The following is a 25,020-nucleotide window of genomic DNA, read 5'->3' on the forward strand; positions in this document are numbered from 1 at the left end:
TCACATGAAGCTCTGCCCACCTAGCCAGATGGTGTGATGGCTTAGTTGCCCACGTGATCTAAGAGTACAGTCTAGCCTTGTACAATGACTCTTTGATTACCTACACTCAGGTCATTTGGAATCCCAGAACCTGAGGTTTAAATGGTTGTTTCTGGCCTCTTCCTCTACCCACCAGTGTAGTCACTGCCTCTAAATAAGCCTGACAAGTGGTTGCCCTATCTCTGTTGGAATCTTCCGGGGACAATGGCTCATACTACCTTCTACAAGAGCTCAGTTCACATGTGAGTGTCTCCAATGTTTAGAACCCTCCAATTTTCTCTTGGATTTTTTACCTACTGACTATAGCTCTGATTCCTGGAGCAAATGTAACATGCTTTCTCTTACTCAAGCTAAACATCCCTGGTTTTGTCAATGGTGTGAGAAAGTTTCCAAAGTCGTACCTTTCTTGTCTGTGAAATGTCCCAGAACTTGACCAAAAATTTAAAAAAAGAAAAAAAAAGTTTGGGATGGTATTTTTTTACCTAATCAAAGCAGTTACATCAGGCTGTACATGATGGCACCTACCTATAATCTCAGCTTCTATGGAGGCAGAGGTAGGAAGATTGCAAGTTCCAAGTCATCTTGAGCCAATGTTAACGAGATGCCATCTCAAAAACAAAAACAATATGGCTGGTGCATAGCTCAAGTCATAGAACACTTGCCTAGCATGTGAGAAGCCCTGGATTCAATCCCCAGAACCATAAGAAAAAAAAAGTTATACTGTATTAAATGCATTTATTCTCTTTGTAGAAGATACAGGCAGTAAAAAAAAAAAAAAAAATGCATATAGAAAATACTGTGAAACTGGTACAACCTTCACCCTCCCATTTTCTGCTCTTCTCCCCAGAGAAAATTGCTGTTAACAATTTTTCTAGAAATATGTAAATACTGATTTTTTTCTTTCCCCAATAGATGGGATCAACAACTGTTGTTGTTCTGTATCTGCATTTTTTCATCTGATTTTCAGTATATATGGGTCTGCTTTATTTTTACAGCTTCATATTATTTTATAGAATGATGATCAATAAATTGCATATTAACTTATGGGCAGAAATTTAGACAGTTGTTGGTGTTTTCTGATTCTAGATAGTGTTGACTAAAGCTTATGTATCTTTTTATCCTAAGTGTATCTTTTGTGCCTGCATGAGTTTCTCTATAAAGTTGATATTCCCAGAGAGAGTATAAAATTTTTAAAACTCCTTAATCACCTTCCAAAATCAGTTTAAGAATGAACGTGACCAGTAGCAGTGTATGTACTGCACCTACCTGTGTTTCCACTCAGATGTCTCTACAGAACAGAATCATCAGTCTTAAAGCTTTTCCAAATTGGTTGGTAGAAGAAAAAAAAACCTTATTGTTCTAATTTACGATCCATGACTACCAATAGCGTTGTGCATACATGTTTTTGGTCATTTTAATCATTTTTCTTGGGATCGCCTGCTTAAGTTTTTGCCCATTCTCTTGTTGCTTCTTCCTTTTTTTATTGCTTTTTAAAAGCTCTAAACATATTTGAGTACTAATTCCTTATTAATAGATTTTACAAATATTTTTCCCAGCCTATTTCTTGACTCTCTAATTATATAGAATGCTATAATTTATTTGTAGTCAAATGTGTCAATCTTTTCCTTTGTACTTTCTAAATTAAAAGAACATTTTCCTATAGGCCCCATTAACATAATACCATCAGAATAGAATTTTTGTCTATACTGTAAAGCATACCTTTACCTTTAAATGGACGTGAATTTGTTAAATCCGTGGTTTGAAATGCCTAATCTTAAACAAAATTTAACATACGCAAGATCCTTTTCCTTGGTTCTCTGTCTTTTAAAAACAGGTTGATCTATTTGCACATTCTTGTACCTACATCACCTGTTTTAATGATAAGCTACAGTAAATTTTGGTGTGTTATAGGTCAAACTCCTCCGTTGTTCAGTTTGTGTTTTCTTGTAGTCATTCATGCCTAAGGTTCCAGTCAAGACTCCAGGTAAGCGGAGCTTATGAATGGCCCTGGGTGAAACCAACAGAAGTGCCATACAGATCTCCAACTCAGAGAATTGTGGGAAAAACCAGGTAATTATTGTAAGTAACCAAGGACTGGGGTGGTTTACCATGCAAAACCAGATAGTTTTAAAAGAGCATCTCTTTGTTAATTTGGGTCATTTTCATGTTCTTCAGTAAAGTGTTATGATTTTCATTTAAAATGTGGTCATAACTTCTTTAAACCCTAGGTGTTTAGGGGTTTTTTTTGTTGTTGTTGTTACTATTGAGAATTACAGAATTTTACCTGAATTGCATTTTCTAATTGTTCATAGATAATATAGGGAGAAAATAATGATTCATAAACTTTGAACTTCTATTTAGACATTTTCCTGAGCATTTTTGCCAATAATCTAATAGGCTTATCTTATTCTGTTAGGGTTTTTATATAGAAAATAGTCACATTTTTGCCCTTGCCATATAATATTGTAAATGTCATTTATTTCTCAGGTCATAGTGCACTGAACCATAGAGCAAGCTGTCAGTGGAAATTTTGCTCCTTCCTTCAGAAGAATTACTTATGATTTCACTAGTGAATATGAGATTGTCTGGTTTCTTTGTAACTATCAATCACCAGGTGAAAGAAATTTCTATATATTCTAGATCTTATCATGTTCAAAAAGCTTCATTTTTAATTTAAAAGATTATAGTGAAAAGTACATACAGTAGCAGATATTCATGTACCCACCACTCACATATGACAAAATGAATCTTTTGCCATATTTACATTATTCATTTCTTTCTTCTTTTTTCTTTTAAAGAAATGAAGGCATGATAAAATCTCATTCCTCACCTTATTCCCTTTCTTCCCTGCAGTGACCAGTATTCTATGGTGGAAAGCACCCTTGCTGTGTGTAAATTATACTTTTACTATATGTAAGTACACAGAATGATATGTGCTCATAAGTTTATATATATGGTGTTTTAAGTTTGTATAAATACTATCATTTATTCTCTATTCTTGGTTTTCTTTTTTTGCACTTAGCTTTCTTTTCCCATTTATCGTTCATGACATCAAGATTTATCCATGCTGAGAAACGAATTCTGGGTCATTTAAAATACTTAAAGAATCCCATTGAATGAATTTATGGCAATTTGCACAATTCCCAGACATTGGATCCTTGCTTCCTTCCTTTCTTCCTCTCTCCCTCCCTCCCCGCTTCCTTCCTTCACAGTGCTGCTGTGAACATTCTTGTCCCCGTGTCTTCATGGACAGAGGCAGAAATTTCTTGTCTGGAGAAATCACTGGATCTTAGGCTGTGAATATGTTTGATTTATCAGGCAATATCAAATTGCTCTCTCAAAATGGCTCTATAAAGCACAAAATAATAATTTGTACTTATGTCACAAATGTGGTAAGTCCTTGTTTGTCCCCTGGCTTTTATGGAAAATGAATGCATGTGTATTTCTGCAGTCTGGAGAGATGGCCTCCTGTGGGGTTAGGGGGCAGGGTCTTCATTCTGACTGGATTACTATTCTCCTTATATGTTTATTCAGGGTTCTTTCTGTGAGAAGTTACATCCTACAGGAAAGCCTAAGTCCAGTCAGGCATTATTAGTCTTCTGAGTTCTCCCTTTATCTCAGTGCTTCTCAATTTATTCTTTTTTAAATCACCCTTAATTAGTTCAGCACTCCTTAATTATTTTTTACTAATAGCTCCCCTTTCCCCATAAAATTTTCCAACAACAGGTACACTGTGTCTATAAACAATCACTTGTTTACTATAACCCTTTAGAGGGCCACTATTAGTTGGGGTTTTTTTGTGCATGTTATTATTGTTGTTTGCTTCTTTTTTTTTTTTTTTGTCTCATGAACCAATTTTCATCTGCATTAAGAATGTTTCTATCCAAAGATGCAAAACTGGTTTCAGGTTTGCAGGTTTCTTTGGGGGAGGGGGTTGGTTTCCAACTTGATTCTTCCATAATCAGTAAAGCCTACGATTCTTTTCATCAGTAGAATGCACGAGAGTGATAATGAGTCCCGCCTTTTGAGGAAAGTAAAGAAATACAAGCTTGGGTCACTTAACAACACGAGCGTGCTCTGAGGCCTGAGTCATTAAGGAATTTCATCATTGTGTGAACATCACAGAGTGTGCTTACACACGCATAGATGGTATACGTCCACCACTCCATGTGGCCTCCTGATGTGATTAAGAGACATGGTAGACACTGCTGTTGGCTTAACACAGCACACAGTGTTACAAAAAAACTTTGTTATAAGGTAGGAGTACGTTCTAAAGTAAGGTTTTGCTTGGAGTGAGGAGTTGGTACCCATGGAAAAAAGGTGGGGAAATGGTGTTGGGAGGGTGAATATGGTGCGAAGACACATGTATGTAAATGGAAAAACGAGACCTGTTGAAACTATTCCAGGAATGGGGGGAGGAGGGGATAAAGGAGAATGATGGAGGGGATGAATTCAAGTATTATATATTCAATATATTGTAGGAACATTTGTAAATGCCACGTTTCCCCACCCAGCACAACAATAAAAGTAAAATGAAATAACCATCGAAGTATAAATAGTAAATGTAAATACACACACTAGTAACATGGTCACTTGGTATCATGATCAAGTATCTCACACTGTACATAACTGTATGTACCACAGTTTTAGCTGGCTGGCAGTGCAGTAGGCTTGTTAACACTAGCATCACTACAAACCTATGAGTAATATGCTTTGCTATGACCCTACAATGTCACTAGGTGATAAGAATTTTCAGCTCTATTACAGTCTAACGGGACTACCATCATTTGGGCCACTCTGTCTCTGACCTGCGATGTGTGATGCTAGACCATGGGACAAAGTCAGCTGCTGAGAACCCAAATGGCTAATATGTCACGGAACAATGTGAACAATGGAGCTGACACAAGGGGAACTGTGCCCACACCAACAGGTCACCTGCCACTCAACTGCATGTAACCACCACCATGCAGGGATTTTTCAAGAGAAGCCACAAATCTAGACATTTATATGAAATCTCCCAATATTTAGAAATTAGATTTTTAAAAAAATGTTTCACAAGACAAAATTCATCCCTGAGAAGTATGCAACCTAGTGGTTATTCATGTGTAATCTCTGGCTTTATGAATTCTAACAAACTTTTCTCTCCCTCTAAAATTTGATAATTATTTTTAAGGTACTAATTAATGCAGACCCCCACAAAGACAAAAAAGATTGAAGTATTAAATACTTGCATAAAAAACTAAGTACAGCAGGGGTTGGGGGGGCTTATTTAATTTCTTATCACCTGCCTGTGCAAATGTAAGAAATTCAAACTTTCTTTTGAAAGATAATTTATCCTCTTTTTATGTGAAGACAAAACATGGAAGCAATTATCCTAAGTTACAGAACATGCACTGCAAGCATGAGGGTTTCTCCCCTTACTTAAAATTAAAATACTACTTGAGTTACTGAATAGTTTTTAGACATTCATTACAACATAGAGATTAAATACTCTTCCCTTCAAAGACAATTTTATATATTTCTTTAATGTAATAGATTCTTCAGGGTATGTGAGCATATGCTTCTGTAATCGCTTGGTTGTCTGTGTTTTTCTTGCTTATTAGTTTCAGCATTTCTGTCTCATGTGCACAAAAAGTAATTCAGGTCATATGTGGACATTTTGATAGGTTACATTAATTAAATTATCTGAATTGAGAGTACAAATTTTGCTTTGCAGATGGATTCTGTGGAAATTATCAAAATTGATATATTTTGTAAATTCAAACATAAAGTGTGTATTTTGAGTTCTATGACCAACTACCTGTACATCTTCTGACAAGTTATTTAATTTCCCCAGTCTTTAGGTCCTTCTTCTCACATACAAAAAGAAATGAACTCATTTCTAAGATCTCTTTTGGTCCTAGAATATTTTGATCTATAAAACAACTTAAAGAGAATTTAATGCTTTTAAATTCATTGCATCTCTTAACTTATAGCTTCATCAAAGTACAATTCACATACCATAATAGTGGCCCATTTGAAGAATACAATTTTTTTAGTGAATTTATAGTTGTGCAACCATCATCCAAATCTAATTTTAGAATATTTTCAACACTCCAAAAGACAAACATTTTGGCAGTTCTTGCCCATTGCTGCCATCCTACCAAGTCCCAGGCAACCACTACCCCATAGTATGTGTCCATGGGTTTGTCTACTATGGACATTTCCCATAAATGGCACCATAACATGCAATCTTTATGACTGACCACTTGCTTTAAGAATGACATTTTCAAGAATCATCCTATCAATGCTCCATTTCTTTCTGTCATTGAATAATATTGTATTGTACAGATATACCACATTTATTTATCTTTTTTTTTTGCAGTGGTAGGGTTCAGTCCTAGGACCTCTGCACAGGCTAGGCAAGCATTCTACCACCAAGCTGTATCCACAGACTTTATTTATCTACTAGTTGTTGAAAATTTAGTTTGCTTCCACATTTCTGCTGTGAATAATCATGTACAATTTTTTGGTTGGACATACATTTTGATTTCTCTTGGGTATATATCTAGGAGAGGAATTGTTGGATCCAAAGGAAAATATGTTTAGCATCTTAAGAAAGTGCCAAACTGTTTTCCAAAGAGTCTGCACCATTTTGCATTCTCACCAGCTATGACTAAGAAGCCCATTTCTCCACATCTTTGCCAGCATTTGTTATAGTCCTTCTCTTCAAAATTATAGACACCCTAGTGTATAGGCAGTATCTCTCATTATAAACCTTGACTTCTGTTTCACTAATGATTAATAATAATCTTTTCATATGTTTACTGGTAAATTGTATATCTTCTTTGGAGAAATATTTGCTCAGAATTTTGCCCATTTTTTCATTCAGTCATTTTTCTTTCTATTGTTGGAGTGTAAGAGTTCTTCATATGCTCTGGACAGAGTTCCTTGTCAGATGTACTATTCACAAACATCTCCATGAATCTGTGGGTTGTCCTTTCACTTTCTGGGCAGTGTCCTTTAATGTACAAAAATTTTTAAATATTACTGATGTCCAAGTTATCAACTTTTTCTTTTATTGCTTATGCTTTTGATGTCATAACTAAGAAAACTTTGCCTAATTCAAGACAATGAAGATTGACTCTTATTTAGAATTCTTGTGATTTTAGCTCATACATTTATGTCTATAATTCATTTTTGAGTTAATTTTTTATGGCATGAATTAGGAGTCCAAATTCATTCTTTTACACGTGGGTATCCTGAGTTAGACTAGTACTATTTTTTTTTTAAGGAATGTTCTTTACCCCACAAAATTATCTTAGCACTCATGTCAAAAGTCAACTAACCAGTCGGGTGCTGGTGGCTCACACCTATAATCCTAGCTACTCAGGAGGCAGAGATCAGGAGGATAGCAAATCAAAGCCACCCTGAGCAAATAGTTTGTGAGACTCTGTCTTGAAAATACCTAACATTAAAAAAGGGGAGGGGTAGTGGAGTGGCTCAAGGTGCAGACCCTCAGTTCAAGCCCCAGGACTGAAAAAAAGAAAAAAAAAAAAGTCAACTAACCGTAAGTGTATTATTTCTGCATTCTTCATTCTACTCCTTAGAGGTATGCATCAGTATCATATGATCATCATTACTTAACTTTGTAGGAGGCTTTAGAATTGGGAGTGTTAGTCTTCTGAGTTAATTTTTCATTTTCAAGATGATTTTAGTGCCATCTTGGAAAGTTCTGAGAAAAGTCCAGCTGGAATTTGATAGGGATGCATTAAATCTGCAGACCCATTTTGAGAGTACTATCACCTTAACAACGCTAAGTCTTCTGGTTCATGAAAACAGATGTCCTTACATTTATTTGGTCTTTAATTGATTCCTATGATGTTTTGTAGCTTTTAGTGTAAAAAGTATTTCATTTCATTTCATTTATCAAATTTATTCCTAGATGTTTTATTCTCTTTCTCTTTCTCTCTCTCTCTCTCTCTCTTGATTTTAGCCATGCCTCAGCCTTTGTGGCATTAGTTTTGCTTGTCTTGAGCTTTTTGCCCAAGCAAGTCTCAGACCATGCTCCTCCTACCTCTACCTCCTGAGTAGCTAGGCTTATCTTTTAAGCTTCGAGATGAAAAAAGTCCATATAGTCCTCATTCTTTTTTTTTGCATTTGCTTTAGAAGACATAATTTTTATTTTAGTTCTGAGTAATGCATTTTTAAATCTTTATTATTGGGTCATGAAAAGACTCATAAAGATTGTTTGCAGTATATTTTAATTAAAGTTAAGCTGGGCCCTTAACCTACTCAATTAGATCCCTTAGAATAAATTGCAATGTGCTACCATCATCTTTTACCAAATGCACAACACTAAAATGGAGTTATATCACATCAGTATATATAACTCTATATGGTATGTACAACACTAATACAGTGCTAACAGTCCAGATTAGCTGAAGATACCTTCAACTCATCAACAAGCAGAACAGTGTTCAACTCCCACAACCTCCTAAAACAGAGTTGTTAAGAAACCAAAACATAAATAAATACCCTCCTCATTTGAAGTTTGTTTCTTTGATTAAATATTTGCATTTCATTCCATTAAAAGAATTTCCTTTCCTTTGAGAAAAATGAAACTGAATTTCAATTTTACTTTAGAGGGCTCCATTCAAGCCTTTCCAAAGCTGCCACTCTACCACAAACTAACATTGTTGGAGGTATAAAATGTAATTATTTGTCTTGGAAGAGCAGTAAAATAAATTCAGAATACTGTGTTTTTTTCTGAGAAATAGAACATATATTCAAACTGAAAGAGTCAAGTTAGGTCAATGGGTCTTAAAAACTGTTGAGGATCACAGGATGTTAAATACTCAACACCCTGGAAAAACACAAGCATTTAACATATGTAGATTTTTTTAAACATAGTTGGAAGGCTTCATGGTGACACTGAAGCTCACTATGGATAAACCAACTTTAAAGGAAGAACCTTATTTAATTAATAATAGTTGAGTAAGAAATATAACTGCCATAATTCCCTGAAATATATAAACAAAAAAAAAACTCTGTGAACCAGAAACTGATCTCAAAGAAGGAAGAAGACAATGATATCACGGGTTTGCTGAGTATGTGTCCAGAGAGATGTAAAAATGCTGAAGAGTGCGATACCAAATATGTATCCAGCACCAGGAGTTTGCCACAAGTGTTTGGAGATGAAGACCAACCCACTTCATACAAGAGCAATCTGGGAAAGGGTCCCTCAACTTTGACAACAGCATGTTGAAACTAATTGCTTCCTGGAGCTACAGGGATGTTGACCCATGTAGTGGAAGGAAAAGCAGTCCCAAAGATAAGACTTGACACAGTCAACGGATAGCTCAGTTTCTCCTGAGATGTATCCAGTTTTACATTACAAAATAGATGCACCAAGCCACTAACAAAACCTGGTTCTGGGTATGGTGCCTGGCAAGCTTCCTAAAGACCTCCATACTGCCTCGGGATAGGAAGGAGCATGCCCACATTTGGTGGGAAAGCCATTCAAGATGAAATGGGAATATCAAAACTAATTTGAAAAGTAATATTAAGGAGAGAATCAAAATTAAAGAATAAGGAGAACTCATAATCAAAGAAGTAAAATTGACAATAAGAATGACTAAAAATCAAACATAAAAGGTAATACTGTTCATAAAAAGGATGAGAAATCTCATGACTAATGAATGGATTAAGAAAATGTAGTATATATACACAAGGGAGTTTTATTCAGCCTTCAGGAAGAATAAAATTATGTTGTTTGCAGGTAAACAGATGGAACTGGAAAACATTATGTCAAATGAAGTTAGTCAGGCTCAAAAAGTCAAAGGTCACATGTTTTCCCTCATATGTACAAACTAGACCTATAAGTTAAATGTATATCTATATAAATATATGATCATATATATATGTATATATACACATACATACATATAGTAAGAAAGAGAGTATAAAATTATATTAGTGAGCCTGAATGAGGAGACTACAGGAGGCAATAGAGGGAAAGAAAATAATGAAAAATATTGAAACAGCCATCTATATATGAATATAATATAAAGTACTGCACTGAAAGCATGGTGATAGAGAAAGAGTAAGTAATGAGGGCAGTTAATTTGACTAAAGCACGATATATAGAGGTCTGAAGTACCAAGGTGAAATCCCCTTGGACTATCAATATATATTAAAAAATGAAGGGCAGGAGAGCAAAATAGGTCTTTTCCAGAGGTGGGTAAAAGTGGAAGGGGGTAGGTATAAGTAAAGGATGAATGAGAATGAATATGGCAGGTATATTTTGTAATCATATATGAAAATAAGACCAACTGAAATTGTTGTAAGAAAGGGGGGAGAAGGAGAACAATGGAGGGGGTAAATCTAAGATATATTGTAAGTACTATGTAAATATTATAATGTATCCCCCTGTACAACTATTATAAGCAAATAAAACTTTAAAAAGAATGTCAAAAAAGAATGAGAAATTGTGACAGAAGAGCAGATAAATAAGAAACATGAACAAGTATACATGAACAAGATCTATTATAAATCTAATAAAGAAAACCATGATTAGAAATAAAATATCAATAACCAAGAAAAACAACTTGGACAAGACAATCAAAGAATTATTACTTTAAAAAGTTATACTGTTGAATTCATCCAGAATGATTCACAGAAAGAAAAAAGCTAGAGAAAAGAAATATCAATTATCAATCTCCAAAATTCATCTAAGGAAATCCAAGAAGAGAAAAGTAGAGTAATGTGAAAAATCCTAAAAGATAATGGCTGGGAAATTCACAAAACTGAAGAACACATGTTTTTATGACCGAAAGTGCAGCGTGTATACATATGTAGGGTGGCTGCTATGGTGCAGTACAAATACTACACAGATCACTATGTATGCGAATGAAATCATAAACTTCTCAAACTAAGAGAAAATCCTCAAAGTTGTGGCAGATGCTTAAAATGGCTTACAACTGAAATTCTATTAGATAGCTGGACTGTCAGCATATTTCTAGTCTCCAAAATCAAATGTCTGAATATGAGAGAGCAATGCCGTCAAAGTGTTGAGGACAAATAACATAAAATTCCAAGTTGAGCTAAAATATAATCCAGAAACTCTTTTTGATTTACTAAAAACAAGAGTTTCTGTCTTCCTCAGACACTCACTAAAAAACTACTGAAGGATCTACTTCAGCAAGAACAGAAGTGATGTAAGAGACGAGGAATGGAATGCTGGAGATGACAGTGAATCACGATAAAATAAGAGCCTTTGCTACTGTGGACTATTTCCACAGAGAAATGAGCCTAACTGAGTGGTCTGGATTTATTCATAGGTGACTATAATAAAAAAGTTTTTCTTTAAAATTTTATGCAATAGATATTAATTACATCCCCAGCCTTAAAATTGTTTATATCGTCATGCACCCTTGAGAAAAGTCATTGCCAATATTATTTAAGGAAACATTCCTTTGCATGCCCACAACTTGCTCCCTTCTGAGAACTTCATTCAGCCTTGTAGTTATAAATAAATGATGGGTGTTTACTTGTCTGTCCTTCCCACCACATTGGTTTCCCTCAGGGACTGGGGCCACAGCTTATTTATCTGGTTATCTCAATCCAGTAGTGAATGTCTAGGATGAGCTCAACTTGTCTGAAATGAAGCTAAACTCGAGCAATGGATTTCCTTGCAAATAGCCTTCAAATGCCGCTTCACACCTACTTAGAAATAGCTGCTGATTTGTATCCTAACAGCTTTGATTTGTATCTTAAATTAAATATTCCTATGTCTGGAAACTAATACCCCCAGAGAAACCCTAGACTGTTATCCTTTTATATTAGCTTTGGTTATCTCAGATGAATTATTTGGAAAAAATAAATCCCTTTCTCAGAATTCCATGAAATATTTCTTCAGACTATGCTCATCTTATTAAAATATATGTAAGTAAATATGCATGTGTAAACACAGATGTGAAAATCTCTTTCAAATGTAGTCTATGAATATATTCTTGAAAGTTAAAATTATATAGAAACCTATATGATAAACAACCAAAATTCCCTCTTCATACCCTCCCAATTTTATCCTCCCAAAGAAAAATAAATCAGTCATTACTAATTTATATTTCTAGGACTTTTTCTAATCATTTATATACATATGTGTATGCACTTAAATGTAGAAGTTTCTAAATGTAAGTGGTACCCTATTCTACATATTTTTGACAAACTTATTCTTTTCACTTAATAACAGGTCTTTCCATGCTAAAGCACAAACAGCTCTTCTTCATTCTTTTTAGTAACTTTGAGGGCTCCACGGTGGGAGTGGGAGGGAATATTTTTATATCCCTTCTGATGGACACCTAGATGACAAATAACATCAGGATTACAAATGAGGCTGCGGTATGCATTCTTGTGCACACCTCTTTCCATAAATGGATAAACTGTTACCTAGGATAAATAGCTAATGGTGTCTTATTGTTTTGAATATACTTAAATTTCTATTCATCTAAATCACTGTCTCCTTCCTGTCCTGTTCCAATGATTGCCTATATTTTCAGCTCAGAAAAGCAGAGAAGGATGGCAATGACTTCCCAGAAATGTAACTATCATCCTTCAGAATCAAAATCACATCTCACTTAATGCATCCCCTGCTGTGGGGGTTGGAGTTCAGGGGTAGACAGTTTGCCTAGCAGACTGGAGGTCCTGGGTTCCTTCTCTAGCACCAAGAGAAAAAAAAAATGAAAGAAAGTATATTTTCCCATCAAATAATTTGTTTACAAGTCACAGAACTCACATGCTCCCATTCTTCACGACCTCACCTTTAGGGTGAGTCTGGATTTTGTTGAAAGTCTAAGAGTATACAGGAAGGGAAAACTCCTCTGGGTCTCTTAGCAACAAGAGCTTATGTAACATCCTAATCTGACTGTATTAGTCAGCTTTCTCATTGCTGCCTCAGGATGCCTTGTATAAACAAAAGAGGAAAAGTTTATTTAGCTCACAGTTTCAGAGGTGCCAATCCATCATGGCAGGGAGGGTATGGTGGAGTAGCTCACATCATGGTAGTCAGGAAGTACAGAAAGAGAAAGGAATCAGGGACCAGCCAAAACCTGCAAAGACACACCCCCAGTGATCTACTTCTTCTACCTAGGCCCTACCTCCTAAAGTTTCTACCACCTCCCAAAATAGTGCCATCAACTGGGAACCAAGCCTTCACAATCTGAGATGTGTGTGACATCTCAGATTCAACTATAACAATGACTTTGGAGAGGACACCAAAAAAAAGAGAGAGAGTACATCACATAGGAAGCTGAGATTGGAGGATCTGTTCCAGGCTAGCCTGTGCAAAAAAAGCTTTTGAGACCCCATCTTAAGTGCAAAAAGCTGGGTGTGGTAGTGCGCACCTGTCAAGCCAGCTATGGTGGGAAGCTTAAACTAAGAGGTTCATGATCTAGTCCAGCCTGGGTAAAAAGCAAGACCCTATCCTCAAAATAACCAGGGCAAAAAGGCCTGGGGGCCTGGCTGGAGTGGTAGAGTGCCAGCCTAGCAAGTGGGAAGCCCTGTGTTCAAACTCTACTTCCACCCAAAAAAAAATAGAGGTAAAGAACCAAGAATCAGAGGCACTAGTGTAGACAATTTGAGATTAAAATCAGTATTTTCTTCATATAATTTCCTTACATATCTGTCTTAGAATGTTAAGCATTTTGCTTATGCTATTCTTTTCAGTCTCATGTCTAAGTGCTGTTTGAAGCTGATATGACAGGAGATGCAGCAATCGCCCAGCTTGGTTGCTAAGCCACAAGGTTCTCTCTCTGGAAGCTAACCAATGCTCTTGTGCCTCTCCTTCCCTCTGCCCCTAGTCAGCACAGATTTAGTAAGCTGAAGGCCAAGGCAGAGTAAACAAAAGATGGGTATGATCCCTAAACTGCATTTTTACAGCAATTGATCACATCATGGTGCAGAATTTCATAAGTTGAATGTCAGCCCTGGGCTCTGCTGTCCCATGAGGATAGGCCTCAAGTGGACTGTTGCTTCAGTGGTTACTATACCTCGCTTAGCATCTACTACTGAATGCTAGCTGCAAGAATCTCTAGTTTTAGTTTTAATGCTTTGCTGATCTCTCACTAGCTATAGATTTATGTGGTCTAAGAAACAAAATCAAGAGCTGGGCATGGTGGCTTATGCCTGTAATCCTAGCTACTTGAAAGGCAGAGATTGGGAGGATAACAGTTGGAGGCCAATAGGTCAAAATGTTAGGGAGACCACCATCTCTACTAATAGCCAAGGACAATGTTTCAGCCTTGTGATCCCAGTTAAGTGGGAGGCTCTAGGTCGGATTGTGATCCAAGGCTGGCCCCTGGTCAAAAATGTGAGACCCTATCAAAAAAATAACTAAGGCAAAAAAGAGCTAGGGTATGGCTCAGGCAATAGAGTGAACAGTGGAGTACTGAGTTTAAATCCCAATACTGCCCCCCAAAATCAAAACAAATTGAAGTCATGTGTGAGCATTTGTATCCTTATAAGAACACAGAATAGAAGGGATGGGAAGAGGGAGGATTCATGGTTCAAACACTTAATCTTTAAAAAGATTTATAATGGCTTTAACATAATGCCAAAGAAATTAGAGAAAACACCACAAAAAACCTCTCTATCAAGAAAACACTGTTGATCTCAATAGAAAAGATTGATATTACATGCTAAAATGTCCTGAAATTATTTTGGTTTGATATAGTGCTTTCTAAGTTCAATTACTTTCATTTGGAAATCTGAGGATGGATAAAATAACAATCTGGTTTTGTCTAACTGAAATGGTAGAAACAAAATTCTAAAACACAAATAATTATGCTCATATGTGCACACACAGATCTCTGTGTTCACGCACATAGATACTTAGAGTGCATCTTAACCACACTCACATAGCTGAGTTTAGGTCATCCGAGTCAAAAACATTCAAGACAAAGCCAAAGACAAAAGCATAAGCTCACTGAAGAATATCTGAATAAAAGGCAATTTGCTGAAATTATTTTTTATATATATATATAATCGAGAGAGAGAGAGAGACGGATGGGTGGACAGACAGGTGATTTACCATATGTTCAAGAGATTATATATTTTCAAGACAGTACAAAGGGCTTTAAGACAGTATTTAGAGGAGTACCATTCATCCTATTTTCCTGCAATGGCTGCCTTTGTGGACTTCCCTAAAGCAATCTTCCAGGTGTGTGATAAACCTGACACCCTGCATAATTGTGCTCCATTTACCAGATCCAGGCTGCACTATAGAGTTTCAAGCACTGTCACAGGATGTGTGCTGTGGCATGACAGCAGGGTTGCTGTCTGAATGCAGCACATTCAATGGGGCTTTGGAAAGGGAAAGAATAGGGTCCCATGATTGAAGGGCCCCACACCCTATGCCTGGAAAGTACCTGTTCACAGTACCAGTGGTGTGAAAGAAACACATCTTGTTGTAGGCAGATGGGACACCTGAGAGAGACAAAGAGGCCTCCTATTCAGTCTAAAACCTTACCTATTTTGTTAACCTAGAACACTTGAGTTAAGGAAAATGAGCAATTCTTTGTTCAGTGCTGTAAAAGATAGAGAAGTGGTTGGGAAGGAGGCCAAGATGATGGTGGGGGTGGGGGAGGAGCAGAGGAAGGAAGTCTCATCATACAAATCAGGAACTTTTCCTTATCAGTTCAAACATTGATCTTTCATTTTCTCAACACTGTTACTAGGAGCTCAACTTGTACAATATGTGAGGAGGGTATAGAGAAAGCAAAAGTCAGAGCTATGCCGTAGAGAGCCTCATTGCTGCCAAGGAAACAAGACTTTCATACATTAAAGTGTTAGGGATAGTGCATTGGTTTCTTGTTATTTATTTTTAACTTCACCTTCTCAAGTATTTGTGATTACTTGCAAATATGCACACACACAACCATGATAAAATACATCAGGAAGCAGAGCCAAAGGGAAGATGTAAGTGGGAAAATAATAAAACATGGGTTAAGATTAAATAAAGAAATTACAATATGCTACTCAGGCTAGAGGTGAGCTATAAATATGACTTAGAGTTTGGAGAGCCTTAAACACAGGCAGTAAATCACACAGGGCATTACATACAGAGCCGACTTCTGCAAGTGAGATAAGGCAATAGGTACCAAACCTAGCTGGCTGTCAGGACCACCTGGAAAGGTTTCCAAAAGGTCAGAAAGGAACTAGATGCTGATGGCTCATGCTTGTTATCTTAGCTACTTGGGAGGCAGAGATAGGGAAGATCACAGTTTCAGGCCAGCCCAGGCATAGATGATGCGACTCCATCTCTCAAAGAACCAGAGCAAAATGGATGGGAGATGTGGCTCAAGTAGTTGAGTGTCTGCTTTGCAAGTGAGAAGCCCTGAGTTCAACCCCCCACCCCCCCACACACACACCAGTCCCACCAAAAAAATAAAAATTAAAAAAAGGCAGGAAGAAAGAAACCAGAATTCCTGGTGTGGGCAGAGGGAGAAGGAGGGAATGCTGTGACTCCACATTATACAAAATTTCCTAATGTGATTATGATAGTGTCAGCCCTCAGACTGCAGGCCATAGCTGTGGAGACTCAGAAATAGGAAAAAAGATATCTCCCAAAACCAGATGCCGAGCCTCTGGCTTAGAGTTAAGGACAAGAGCCAAGTCACAGAATCAGGAAGGACCCTAAGGCCATGGAAGAGACAGCACCATCCTTGGTCACTCCACAGTGGAAGGGATGGAATTTAGGACACTATTGCTTAATCTATTTAATTTTATTCAAATCAAAGGGGAATTAAAGAGGTTACATATATAATAAAGAGGAGATAGAAACAAAGATAAGTGAAATGTATGTATTAGCTGTCTATAGCTGTGTAACAAATTACTATAAATTTAGTGACTTAAAACAACATACATCTTTAATTTCACAGTTCCATAGATCAAGAATCTGAGACCAGCTCATCAGAAACCTCTGCTCAGGCCTCACAAAGCCAAAATAAGGTGTTGGTGGGCCTGAAGTCTCATCTGAGGCTCTGAGTTCTTTCTGAATTCATATAACCATATGAATACACATCTTTGCAGCTAGAGACCTCAGGTGGCTAGCTTTATCAAGGCCAGCAGGAGAATCTCTGAGGCCTCTCTCTCCTCTCTGGACTGTGTGTAAGAAAATCTTTCTTAGGTCTAGGAGCAGTGTCACATGCCTGTAATCACAGGTACTCAGGAGGTGGAGATAGGAACTTGGTTTGAGGCCAGACTGGGCAAATGCACAAGACCTTATCTCAAAAGCACATCAGGCAATAGTGGGGCATGTTTGTGGTTCCAGCTATATAAGTTTGATATCAGCCAAGGCAAAAGCATGAGACTCTATCTCAAAAACATATTAATGCAAAAAGAGCTAGGGGAATGACTCAAGTGGTAGAGTGCTTACCTAGCAGGAGCAAGACCCTGAGTTCAACCACCCCTGTATTGCCAAAAAAAAACCTCAAAACAAATAGAAAAGAAAAGAAAATCCTTTTATTAACTCCAAGTCAACTAATTAAGGAACTTAGCTCCATTTGTAAAAATCCTTCCATCTTTACCACATAATGCAACCTGACCACAGGAGAGATAGCTGTCCTGCCCAGCTGTAATTCCCTCCTGGAATTATATACAGTAGCATGGATCTTGGGGTCCACTATAGAATTCTGTTTACCACAAAGTAAAGAAGGTGAAAACACAGAAATATGCAGAATATATGAGTCAAAAAAGCAATGGAAAGCAAACATGCAAATTTATGTTTTGGGTTCCTGGCAGTTGAAGTAAACAGGAGCTATAATCAGAAGTGTCATAGGTGGGATTCTCTGACCAGTGCTTAGTACTGTCATATATTTCTCCTATCTTTACATAGGAATCTTGAAACAATACAGCATCAAAACAAGGTGAAAAATAAAAGACGGCGTCAGATGGAATTTGATCCAAAGCAACTCCTTGCCAAGTATGGGATATGTTGGCACCACTGGTTCTATGGGAAATGGGTGATGACAAGAACAGAGATCAACAGGGTGTTTTGGTTAATATCAGCTACCACGGGCTGAGGAACAGGGTGTCCATAATAGAGATTAACTGTGAAGGGGAGCACGAGTTGTTGCAGAGGACATGAGAAAAATGAATTGCAAATATAAACTAAGTTAGGAACCACAGTGATCGATGTTTAGAGGAGGCAGGAGTTCAAGCACCACAGAGTTGTAGAAATGTCAGTTTGTTCTTGTTGTTGTGATGAGTGTCACTTGGCCACTTTCCTGTCCCATAGCTTTCTCCAGGACTTCTTACAGGCATCCCTGATCTCTGTCAGGGAAAGTCATATGCTTCTGCTTTGTTTGTGGTTCTCAGCATTCAATAAGGCAGCATGTGCTCCATCTGTATCTACAGTGAGTCTGCCATTGCATGCAAACTACTCTCCTTTCCTCCACCCACTAATAGATCATCTATTTTATGACCCCATTCAACTCTGCCACTTCCTGTTCAATCTAATGCAGCTGTCTCCTTCCCTTCAGTTGCCTCTGCTCCCACTCACAAAATCAGCATTATTGCATTACCTGTGCAATCGCTCCTGTTTACTTGAGTTATGTCTCCAACAATGTGACCATCTGGTCCACTATGATGACCTCTTCCATATCTCACACCCTCTAGTTTCCATGGAGCTATGTTAGGTGTACGTGTCTTGTGATTGAGAAGGCCTTGGAGTCCTTGGCCTATTTCACCACCTTGCTTCTCAGTGAAGGCCATCCCATCAGTGTCTGGGGACTTCTGGGGACAAGGACCTATTTCATAAGATCCTGTCTTCTGCCTGTGAATTTCTAAATGAACAAAAGTTTTTCTGAATATTAGACCACAACTACTTCTCTTAAACTACCATGTTTAGCAGGTCGTGCTATTGACTTTAGTAAATTAAAACACCATCTTTACTTTCACATAGTGTTAGTGGAAATAAACAATTATGCAACCACCTTGGAAGACTGGTAGTGTCTCCTAGATAATCCATGATACACCAACCACACACACATGCACACTACACTTCACACATACACACCATACACACATATACTTACCACACACACTACACACATACCACATACTACCTACACATACACACACATTCACACACCACACACACACACACACGTATATACATAATCATACTTCATACACACCACACACTCCACACTCATACACACTCACATACCACACACCACATACACGCATTACACATACCACACATTATACATCCTCACACACACACACACACTCAACAGGCATGTGTATATTTGTTCAACAAGACACATGAGAGGAATACTCTAGAATAATTATAACTACTTATAATGGTCCCAGTCTGGAAATTATTCAAATGGTCAACAAGAATACAAAGAACGTATTGTGGTATAGTCACACAGTGGAATAGTATACAACAATGAGGATAGAAAATATATAATTAAACAGAGTAATATGGATGAGTCACACAATATAATTTGATTTAAAAAATCCGGACACAAAATTATACATACTGTGTAGTTCTGTTTATATAAAGTACACAAGCAGGCAAAATTAATCTGTGCCAACAGAAGTCAACAGGGTGGTTACCCATCAGGGTGTGGCTGAAAGAGAGCTGCAGGAGGTCTGTCTTGTGCTGGTGGTATTTCTTGGTTTGAGGGCTGGCAATTCGAGTACATTCAATTTGCAAAACCTCATCATACTATGCATATTATGCTTCTTTTAAAAAGTTTAAAAATCTCCTCACTCTTCCAAATGGCCCAAATAAATCTAATTTCTTTAGCCATTCCTCATATGATAGGGGTTCTAGAATGCTCAAGATCCTAGTCATTTATAAAGCCTTTTGGTTTACCAAAGCTCTGATCAGTCATTTGGAACCTTATCCTATGGATTGATTTGTAATGTTTTTAAATGTCCCATGTGGGATTAACTCCTTTTTCCCAATGTGTTGTGAACCCAATTAAGGTAGATACTTTCCCTTTTGATTCTCCAGCAGCACATTAGATTGTATGCTAAGAAAATATGCATCTTCCTTCCTCTCCCTCAGAACGTACAGATCGAAGAGGAGAAGGAATTTATGTGGTGTCTCTTACTGCCTTTTTTCAGTTTCAATCAAAGATTTATTCTAGTGTATCCAGTAGAGTTGAATTTTATTTTGCTTATTTGCTCTCTGCCTTAAGTTAACTGATGATCGACCTTTCCCTCGATTTGTGAATCTTAGAGAAGAAATTCCAACTTCTACTTCTCTGAAGTTTCCTTTTTTGTTGTTTTTGTTTTTTGTTTATTTTGTGGTACTGGGGTTTGAACTCAGGGCTTCACACTTGCTAGGCAGGCGCTCTACCACCTGAGCCCCAGACTTTCATTCCTCTTATCTTCCTCTTCCATAAATTGACCTAATGTCTCAAACCCTTTTGTATAATTTTCTCTTTACAAGGAAGAAACATACCCATCTGGACAATGAGAAAGAAACCTTCTAACTCATGTCAAGTTAATGGCAACAACTTTCCTGATGGGCTCAAAAGGTGAGATAAATAAGCCATAGAACACAAACCACATCCCTAAAGGAGAAGAAAGAAATCTGGGTTTTAAATAATGGAATGAAAATAGTGCTTTTGATGTTCATAAAGCTTCTGGCTGATAGCTTATCTTTCTAGAACAAATACTGCCACACCAATCTGCAGACATTCTCATCACCATCACAAAATGTTTTTCTCTTTGCTCACACACTCATGTCCACACTTGGCACCTGGTGGCCTAGATTGCTGCATAAGCTTTGTTGAATTTTCCTTTCCCACTTGGCACAGTTTGTCCCGGAGAACATTCATGGACATCAGTCACCTCCACAGACAAACAGCAGAGACAGAAGACAGCTTCTAGCCATACATATTCCCAACACTGTGCTGCCTTCATAAGCAATGCTTCAGTCTGTACAAGGACAAATTCCCTATCCCAAGTCTTCTATGTCCATAAAAACATAGGGAGAAAAGAAAGAGAATGAATTTATGAATCTCCAAAGAGTCTTACCAAGCTTGTTGAAGAAATATCTTCTGAAAATTGAAGACACATGTCAGTTCTTTATAAAGATCATGCAAAGCAGAGAAGGAAAATCTAAGAAAACTACTCATGCAGAAACTATTTAATCAAAGGGTAAAGACCATTACAACATCTGTTAATCTTCTGTAGAGGTTATAATTAGATGCTTTGGAGAAATACGCTTTCAAGGGTGATCCTCTAACATCTGTTGTGAGGACACACAGCATTGTGTAGTGACGAATCACTCCAATACTTTAGGAAAACCGGGGACCTCTAAGGATTATAGACACTACCAGTGTCCCCAGGATGCCCACGCAAGCAGCCCAGCCCTAAGCCCACTGTCTCGAAGGAGGGGCTTTGCTCCCATCTGCTTTGATAACTGCTGTGTTATGAGTCTCTGGCTGCAATCATTATGTGATTAGGAATAACAGGATCACAGTGCCAGGAGTGGCCTTGGGACCATCTGATCTTCCCCTTCTACTTTGCAGATGGGGCCACTTGATCCTATACCTTACAGCTGGCAAGATTTTATGAGCAGGGTTGCTCAATTCTCTCCCCAGCTCACATACCACCTACCATGCTGCCTGCTCCTTTGGATCTCTGTTTTCCCTTGACTGGAAATTTGGCCATGTTCTTTGTTTAACAAGATTTGCATTGTAATGAGGCCCTGGGGTATTTGATGGCTGTGGAGAGGTGGAAAACACTGGGATGATGTTCTTTTTTTTTCTGACCTCTTGTCCATGGAGAAACACTGTCCTTCCTCTATTCTGGTGAGAGGAGGGAGAAGGAGAGGAAAGAGAGATAAATGAAGAGGTAAAGAGGGAAAAGAAGAGCAAAGGGAATAGGAAGACTGAGGAGGAGATGAGATGCAAGTTAAGGGAAGGGAAACATCAAAGAATGCAAAATCAGATGAATAAACAGAGAAAGTAAGAGCCATGGGGTTACACCATGCCTGTAATCCCAGCTATTCTGGAGGCAGAGATCAGGGGGATCACAGTTCAAGACCAGCCTAGATAAAAAGTTATAGAGGCCCCCCAACTCAAATTAATAAACCCAGGATGGGTGTGGTCCCAAGTTACATGGGAGGCCATAGGATTGCGGTCTGAGTCTAGCCCCAAGCAAAAACACAAAACCCTATCTAAAAAATTACTAAAGAATAAAAAAGGGCTAGGGCATGGCTCAAGTGATAGAGTGCTTGCCTAGCAAGTGCAACACTCTAAGTTCAAACTTCTGTACTACTGAAAGAGAGAGAGAGAGAGAGAGAGAGAGAGAGAGGGAGGGAGAAGAGATGAGGAAGGAGAAGGCAGCTAGGAAAAATAGTTCAGGGATGAATAAATATGGAACCAAATTAAGACCCCATCAAAAGATGTCAGACGCTCTCTATGCCATTCCCACTCCATAACTTGGTTCCACTGTACTTCAAATAAGCAGTGCCATAAAACTGGAGACCACAGGTTTGGGTAATTTTGGCAAACAAAATGCAGAGATGATAAAGCCATATATGCTGAGCAATGAACAAACACTGTGACCATATGGTGAGGACAAAATTAGAAATGTACTCACCCAGCTGGGTGTTGAGGTGGGCAATTTCTTTCATAGTTGTTTTGAACTGCAAATACTTGTTTGTGCCAAAATACTGAGCAAATGGAACTCTTAACATTTGACATCAGGATTAAAAAGCAACTCCCTCAGATTGGGCACATAATACTGTCATGATTTTTCAGTCTCCTTCAGCAGTCACCTGCGTACAAGGGCCTATAAAGTCTTGATGATAAATTGCCAATAATGATAATAAAGGTTACTATGTATTTGAGTCTATTTTTGTGGAGGCATTCCATGTACTTCATCTGATTTAATACTCACAATTATCCTATAAGGGAGTAATGTAATCTACATATAATCTATATATCCAGCTCCAAGTTTTTCTGTGTTATCTGGCCACATTACAAGCACCTAATAACTATTAGGTGAAATCACTACTGATATTCCCACAATTTACAGATAAGGAAACAAGAACCCAATGAGGTTAAATAACTAATCCAAAGTCAGTAGGTTCAGAACAGAGATTGGAAACCAGGGATATCCAAAGTAAATGCCTCTTGGGTAGGAGCTGTAGCTATACGTATTCCATTACTTTATCTGTATTAACTGACTGCAAAGATCCTGGTCTTTCTAGTGAACCATGTAGTCTCTCAGGAAAAGAATATTTCACAGTTTACAGGCCTCCAGAAAAATCTCTACCCAGCCAGGGAAACAGAAGAGGGCATATTATTCAGGACATCTTTTTGTGCCGGCTTCTCCCATCATCACCAACAAGGGGGGAAAAAAGGAAATCTTTGTCTATTCTCTTATTTACTTATTCTCATGCAGATAAATACCATGAATATTGATCCTTGCACTACTGGAAATAAAAAGGCTCCTGATCCCTCATGAAAAGTTAGATAAAAGAACAATGCCATATGACTAAGTCCACAGGAATTCTGAATGCCATAAGATATGACTGCCATCAGCTGAGCTATAAGAATGAATGTTTTCATAGGTGTAAAAATGGAGAAGAAAAAGCACTAATCCAAAATTCAGAAAGTGTACTAATATTCATCCATTTGCCAAATATTTCTAGAGTGCCTACTATATGCCTGCCACTGTTCTGGGGCCTAAGGCTATAATACTAAAGACAGGTTCTGCCTTCACAGATTATCCTCATTGGGAAGATTGTCTTAATCAAATAGTTGACCATATGTTTAATTACATTAGTGATAAGTGCTATGGGAAACAAGCACACAGAGCTAGCAGGGAACATGACAAGTAGGAAAAGGCTTTCTGGGGAAGTCATTTAGGCTGAAGAGAAGTTGCCCCCAGGAGGATGGATGGGGAGCAGAGAATTTCCGAAGGAGAGATTTGGCTCAGAGGAACTGAGGAGAACTCTGTGCTGGCTGGCTGAATGACTTTGGAGATGTTGCCTAACTAGTACCTGATATGCTCTTAATTCTACACATTCTCTTTCTGTGTCCAAATGGAGGGCATGCCACCAAGTATGACGATTCAGGATTAGCTGCAGGAATAGAAAATCCATTTCTGTTGAGAATGTGGCTCACCCAAATGTAGGAAGCACATCTACACTGCACCTGGGATAGGAGAATGGTTGTTTCTTTCCTCCATATTCAATAACTAGTTCTAGGTTCTAACTAGAAGGCTCAGAGGCAAGTGCTCCAACTCTAAAAAAAATGTCACAATAGATCTTATGACCAGGCACCCATAGCCCTGGTTTGGTTGATGAGTTATTAATGATCTATCTGAATTCTCCAACTCCCTGGTAACCAACTAATGAAGATGAAAGATGTCTAGTATCTTCAGATAGAAAGAAATACAATGCACATAAAAATTAGTTTAGTAGTTTTCCTGTTTCTAATCAGAAATTCTAAAAACTAGAATTCTTTAACTATTGGCTAGTGGGCTGTAGGTGAACCTTTACTCAGTTTAACAAGGCCCTCTACTGGCAATCTCCAAAAATGCTGTCACTAAAAGGTAAGGTCTTTCCATTAATTTATGTAAACTATTTTAAATACTTCCAATAACAAACTATCTCACATTCCTAACTCTACAGATCTGAGCCAAAAGAGTGAATGAGAGGAAAATGAGAAAAAGGAAGAAATAAATGTCATTTTGTAGGGGCCATTCATTTAACTATTCACAGAATAACATTATTTTTTAAGTATCATTTGCTTTCCTCTGATAAAGCTATTCTAGATGTCAAAGGAACTCAGAAAGGATATCTCTTGCATTACAAAAGTACTGGGTATTAATAGGGCAACAAAAAAAATTATTAATGTTATTTACCAACTACAAGAAACTAGATCATTTCTCTTCACCCAAATGTGAATAATTGAATGTAATTAGAATAAAAGAGTCAGGCCTCATAAATTGCTCCTATTATGG

At 37.7% G+C, this 25,020-nt stretch overlaps 1 protein-coding gene across 6 annotated transcripts in view; it reads right to left on the minus strand.

Annotated features, from left to right (window-relative positions):
- The window catches only part of Nckap5 (NCK associated protein 5), a 927,122-nt gene that overhangs the window by 803,564 nt on the left and 98,538 nt on the right, over positions 1 to 25,020 (minus strand). Inside the window, exon 1 of one of the 6 annotated variants that reach the window (XM_074070595.1) lies at positions 18,600 to 19,628. The exons of the other annotated variants lie outside the window; for them this stretch is intronic. The gene's annotated coding sequence lies outside the window, so the exon portion shown is untranslated. Of the gene's footprint in view, positions 1 to 18,599; positions 19,629 to 25,020 lie in introns of those variants that run through there. 6 annotated transcript variants of the gene reach the window in all.

This window comes from Castor canadensis, chromosome 4, assembly GCF_047511655.1.
Source record: "Castor canadensis chromosome 4, mCasCan1.hap1v2, whole genome shotgun sequence".
NCBI classification, from domain to species: Eukaryota; Metazoa; Chordata; class Mammalia; order Rodentia; family Castoridae; genus Castor; species Castor canadensis.